Genomic DNA, 6906 nt, shown 5'->3' with positions numbered 1-6906 from the left:
TTGAAGAATGTCATTGAAATTTTTATTGGAATACCATTGAATCTGTAAATTGCTTTTGGTAGGATGGCCATTTTAATAATGTAATAATGTTTATTGTTCCAATCCATGAGCAGGGGATGTCTTCCCATTTCCTTGTGCCTTCTTCTATTTTTTAACAGTGTTTTATAGTTTTCTTTGAATAGGTCCTTTACCAATCTCTAAATAAGGATCTAGAGTTCACGGGCTTAACAGAAATCTATAAAACACTAAACCCCAAAAAATCTGAGTACACATTTTTCTCAAGCACCCACGGATCATTCTCCAGGATCAGTCACATACTGGGACACAAGACAAACATCAACAAATACACCAAGATTGAAATCATACCAACCATCTTCTCTGACCATGAAGGCATTAAAATGGAAATAAATCATAAAAAGAAGGTAAGGAACTCTCCTACTGCATGGAGATTGAAACCCACACTACTGGAAGACCACTGGACTAATGAGGAGATCAAAGAAGAAATTAAAAAATACTTTGAATTGAATGACAAGCAGGACACCAATTTCCTAAATGTATGGGATGCAGCAAAATCAGTAATAAGAGGGAAATATATAGCAATAGAGGCTCAAATCAAGAAACAAGAAAGTCTCAAAGAATCAACCTAATCTCAAAACTCAAAGAACTAGAAAAACAACAACAAAAAAAACCCCAAAACCAGCAGAAGAAAAGAAATAATAAAAATCAAAGCAGAAATAAATGAAATCGAAACTAAAAAAACAATCCAAAAGATCAATGAAAAAGCTGGGGTCAAAGTGGGGGGTTGCAATTGTATGGGGAATATAAAAATAAAATCTATTATTTAAAAAAAAAGAGCCAATAAAAAATTAAAGCAGAAAAAAATAAAAAAAAAGATCTGGAACAAGACAAGATGTCCACTCTCACCACTGCTTTTCAATATAATGCTAGAAGTCCTAGCCAGAGCAATAAGACAAGAGAAAGACATACAAGGAATCCAAATAGGGAAGGAAGAAGTTAAACTATCACTATTTGCAGATGATATGATGATATACATAGAGAACCCCAAAAACTCCACAGAAAAACTAATTAAACTAATCAATCAGTTTAGTAAAGTGGCAGGTACAAAATCAACACGCAAAAATCAGTAGTTTTCCTATACACAAACAATAAATCTAAAGAAGAAGAAATCAAAAAAACCATTCCTTTTATTATTGAAACAAAAAAATCTTAATGTTAATTGTACTAATTCTTATTTTTGTGTATCTGTTGCTTTGCATACTCTTCTACAAAAATAAATGAACAGGCGAGTGGGAGCAAAAACAACTGAATGCTGCCGCCATATTCACTGTCAAGGCTGCATTAAAAAGCAAAAAAGGGGGCCTCCCTGGTGGCACAAGAGGTTAAGACGCAACCTATGAAGCTATCTGCAGCCACTGGAGCAAGAGTTCAATCCCTGGCCAGGGAGCTACCCACATGGCACAGCAGACCTCTCTTGACTTGCCTGCTGCTTCCCTCAGCAGTATATTTCAGTCAGTCTGCCTGTTCTGTTCCCCACTCTGTCTATGGTGACTCCTCTCACCCTTCACACCTCTGGCCTGTACTCCAGTTCTTGTATGCATAAATTAATAAATCTTTTTTTAAAAAAAGAGGGGGGAGATGTTGGAGAACCCTAAGGCATGCAGCACTGAGACAAGGAAGACATCAAGGTTCTGGCTGTACAGATGGAGATGTTCTTTCTTGTGTCTGGGAAACTGTGTCTGGGGGATGGACTAGATTAGAAAAAGAAACAGAATAACGTGATAGTGTGAAACCTTGGTGGTGAATGTGTGCCTGGACCAGGCCAAATGCTAAGAGAATACTTTATTGTCTAGTAACTAACCTGAGGGAAGGGGGCTGCTTGTATCAATAAAAACGAGCTGCACAGGGCACTCAGGACACTTGAGAACAAATGAGAGGTCTTGCATCCCCTGGATCCCACCACCCTTAAACTCTATTTTGTGTCCGTCATTTCTTGATAATTTCCTGGGTTCAATCAGATTCCTCTCTGGAGTCCAGCACATGTGTATGAGTAAATTCATTAGATCTTCTAAATATGTTATACATACATTAGATATCCCAAAATACAAGTAACTTGAAGAAACTAATTTTGCCTTCCATTTCTTTTAAATACCCACAGCATTTGACACAAAGGACAATCTAAAATAAGTCCAGCTTTTAAAAATATCATATTCTATGAATCAAATAGGAAGCATGACTTTTCATAGAAAAGGATATCAGAATAACCCTGGTGGCACAATGGGTTAAGACACAGCACTATGAAGCAATGTGCAGCCACTGAAGCACGAGTTCGATCCCCCAGCCAGGCGAGAAGCAACCCACATGGGGCAGCAAGACCTCTCCTGACCCACTGCTCCCCTCAGCAGTGAATTTCAGTATATCTGCCTTCTCTGTTCCCCACTCTGTCTCTGGTGAATCCTCTCACCCCCACACTTCTGGCTTGTACCCCAGCTCTTGTATGCATAAATACATAAATCTTAAAAAAAAATCAGAATGAAACTGAATTCATGGATGTCAATTTTTAATAATCTACTGTTACTGTCCTTCAAATCAATCTATGATGCACTCAAAGCCCACACTTTTTTTTAAAGATTTATTTATTTATTTTATACAAGAACCATGGTTCAGGCCAGATTTGCGGGAGACTGAGAGGATTCACCAGAGAAAGAGTGGGGAACAGGCAGACTGACGAAATACACTGCTGAGGGGAGCAGCAGGCGTGTTAGGAGAGATCTGCCTTGCCATGTGGGAACCTCGCCGGCCGGCCAGGATTAAACCGGCACTGCAGAGGCTGCGAACAGATTGACAGAGCTGAGCTCAACCACCTGAGCCACCAGGGGAGGCCCCAATGCCTACATTTTTAAGGATAGTTTTCTTAGTGCATTTGAGTTTTCAGAGAAATGGATTATGTACTCTTCTGGAAAATTTGGCTAGACCATACTATCCATATATTTGGTCAAATACTACTGTAGAATTGCTGTGAGGTTGATTTTTAGATGAAATTAACATTTAAATCAGTAGACTTTGAGCAACACACATTTCCTTCCATAATCTGGGTCTCATTAATTCAGCTGAAAGTCTTAAGATTAAAAAAAAAAAAAACTGGTCTCCTTCAAGGTAGAGGGAATTCAGCTGCCAGATCAGCTTCAAACTTGAAATACAACATCAACTCTTCCCTGGGTTTCCAGCCTGCCTGACTACCCTGAAGACTGCACTTTCCAACTTCCAAAATCACATGAGGCTATTCCTTAAAATACATACATATTGACATACATAAATATATGCATACACACATACACACATCCTGGTGTTTATTTTCCTGGAGGACTGAGGAAAAAAGCGTGGTAACAGGAGAAATCTCTATTAAGTCCCCATATTTATCTGAGGAATAAGTTTCACCAACTTTCTCCTTTGAGAATGTAATATAGTTGAGCTCTTAATAATACCCCTCTTAAAATTCCTTCCCTGCTTTCCCTTATAGAGACCATGGGGAAAACAAGCCAGAAATCAAGCAAAGAACAGAGAATATTCTGAACTAGGTAGGACTTCCCAAATAGCCCTAGTTGTCTACTGTCATTGTTATTTCTACCTACCTGGCAGCAACCTTAGGTATTGGCTTCTCATGGTGCAGGGACCAGCAAGCCCAGCCAAGGAGACGTCTGATTATGGTCTGTATCTGAAAAAGACTTCCTGTTTTAAGTGTGATTTGTGCCTTCCGTTTCTTAGGAAACTGCTTATCTGATACGCTCTTCCTCCTAACCTTTACCCAATGTTAACTTCTCCAAAACTCAGGTTTTTTTTTAAGTATTTGCATAGTATTGCTAGTATTAGTACTGAAAAACTTCTTGAGGTTGTATTTTATCTTGTTATCTAAAATGCTACACTGTGTGTTGAAAGATCTCCCCAACATAAAAAATCCCCTACAAGGACCTTGGGTCAGAGCAAATAGCCTTTTCTGCATGTTTTCTAGTAACAGACATTTTTACCTTTTATTTTGAAATAAATAAAATCAAAGAAAGCTGCAAAATGATACCAAAGGTCCTGTGTTCCCTTCACCCACTACTAAAATTACATTTGTACATATGTGTGTAGATAGACTAGTTGACATTGGTACAATGTATAGGGTTGTGTGTCATTTTATTACATTTGTAGATTCCTTTAACTGTCACTGTAATCAAGATAAAATATTCCATCATCACAAAGATCTCTCACATGCTACCCCAACCTAAACCCACAATGAATGTGTTTTTTTTTCCTTCAAAAATACTCAAAATATGGGCCTCTCCGGTGGCACAGCGGTTGAGCGCTGTGTTGCGAAGATGCCTGCAGCCTCTGCAGCACCGGTTCGATCCCCAGCAGCTCCCCGGTAACCGGAGGAGGGTCCCACATGGCGCGCAGACCTCTCCTGCCGCCCACTGCTCCCCTCAGCAGTGTACTTCGGTCCTTCTGCCTGCTCTGCTCCCTGCTCTGACTCTGGTGAATTCTCTCACCCTCCCGCGCTTCTGACTGTACTCAGTGCTTGTATAAATAAATAAATAAATCTTTAAAAAAAACTCAAAATAATCCTAGATTCATATTTATTGATAAAGGAAAATATTCCTGCTATGTTTTTTAATGAAGGAAAAATACCTCCTAAATTGTCCAATAACATAAAGACTAACTACTTTTGATCAAGACTGGCGGCATGTAAGAGACAAGACAGTTGTGAATTGTGTTGTGGAATTATGTTGATTTTTCTTGTCTGCATTTTTTATATATCTTTATTTACTATATGTCCACATTTTTTTTGTTGTTGTTGCTTACTAGACCTGCTATTGCAAAATACTATAGATCGGGCAGCTTAAACAGCAGAAATTTACTTTCTCATCATTCTGGAGGCCAGATTTCCAAGGTCAAGAAAACAGCAGAGTTGGTTGATGGTGAGGCTCCTCTCTTGGCTGAAGATGGCTGCTTCTCACTATTTCCTCACATGGACTTTCATCTGCATGCAGAGAAGTAGGGAGATTTTCTTCCTTCTTAAACAACATCAATCTTATGGGATTAAAGGCCCCATCCTTCTGACCTCATTTAAATTTTACTCCTAAAAATCCCTATCTCTATATAATGTCACAAAGGATTAAGACTTCAACAAATCAACTTACAGAGACAGAAATTTGAGGAGGAGACAGAGAGAAACTCAGAGTCTTTGGAAAGCATGCTGAATAAATAAGGGGAAATAAATGATGGTTTCTGACAGGGAAATAGTCTGGAAATCAGCCAATTCCCAAAAGATGCCTATGAGGGAAATGGTCCTCTTTTTCTGTGTTTGTTCAGGCTTGAGGGAAAGTCTAGTTCAGGGAACTGTAGCAAAAAAAAAAAAAGACTGTATACTTTTGATCATAACTAGCAGAGGGTAAGAGGCAGGCAATTGTGAACACTTGCTCTTTACAACTATGTTGTCTTTACATTGTCTTTACATTGTTTCTTTCATATAAACTTTATCACTAGATATTAATTTCATTAAAAATGTCTTGTGACTTTGTAACTCACTAACTGTGTAGGTTAATTTGGAGGTAACAGATTCCTTATTAAAATTTACCCATCTTTTTATGTATATTATGATTTCTTTCAGTTATACTTTATGGTTTTCTCCTGGAGAGTTTCATACATTTCTTGTAGAATTATTCCTAGGATTTTTTGAGATTTTTTAAAAATATTTACACATTTTCCTATTGTATTTTAAAATTACTTTTTCTTTTGACTGGAGAAATATTGATTTTGAATGCTATTGCCATAGGCAACCCAATGACACTCAATGTCTTTTATTAAACTCTGAAGTTTCCTTGATAGACATTTATGCCGTCTTCAAATAATGACTACTTTGTGGCATACTTTGAAGGCCATGTACTTGTTTGTTTTCCCTTTCCTATTGCATTGAGTTGCCATTGAATTTGATGAATTGCAACCCAATTCAGGTATTGATTTCAAAGTATTTTCAATGAGGACAACAAGACTGACTCACAGAAAGTCTTGCTTCCTAAGTGGAATCCCCACAAACAATGTACAGACATCAAAATCAGAAAGAGAGAAGAGAAATAATTTCCTAAATATCAGACAGTCAGTCAGTAACAGAATCAGACTGGGAACCCACATAGCACCACTGGGTAAGCTCTGATCACTCTCCCCACTGATCATGAACCTGACTGCCCGTTTTCCCTAATACCCCTGCCCTGACCCCTGTCTTCTATCCTTGACAAGGTGCTTCCATGAAGCTATCAGGGATGAGGCTCAGGAGACTACAAAATAATCCCCCACAATCACATATACCCCTCCAACACCCCTCATCTCTCTGTACTATCACAACTCTCCGAGGGGTTGGTGATGATCTCTCCAGACAAAGAACTGAATCCCAGAAGGCAATGACAGGCGGTGGCACTGACACATGTGGAATTCAGAGGGACACCACGGAGCACAGGCTGCAGCTGCAGAGGCTCTGGAGACAGAAACTATAATCAGAATGTCCAAACACTGTAGGAAACCAGATCCCTACAGTGCACTAAAGGCAGTCTTTCCCCTTTATCATCCAGTCCAGTTCTGAGAAATGATTCACTCACAGCAGTAGGCTTTGTGGTATGAAAACCTCTACAGTGAGAAGGAAGGGCATCTAACTCACAGGTACACCATTCTAGCTATTAGGGTCTGTCATGAAATCCTGTGAACTATTAACCCTGTGACAATAGTTTCATATTTATATGACTTTACAGGATCTTTCTCCTCAGCAAAGGCAAAGATAAATTCCCTTTCCAGGTGGTACTGCCATTTCAATACTATGCAAGGACAGAGACACCTGCAGGAGAATGGATTGGAGTT

Source organism: Talpa europaea, assembly GCF_964194135.1.
Source record: "Talpa europaea genome assembly, chromosome: 12".
NCBI classification, from domain to species: Eukaryota; Metazoa; Chordata; class Mammalia; order Eulipotyphla; family Talpidae; genus Talpa; species Talpa europaea.
This window is presented reverse-complemented; position numbering follows the sequence as displayed.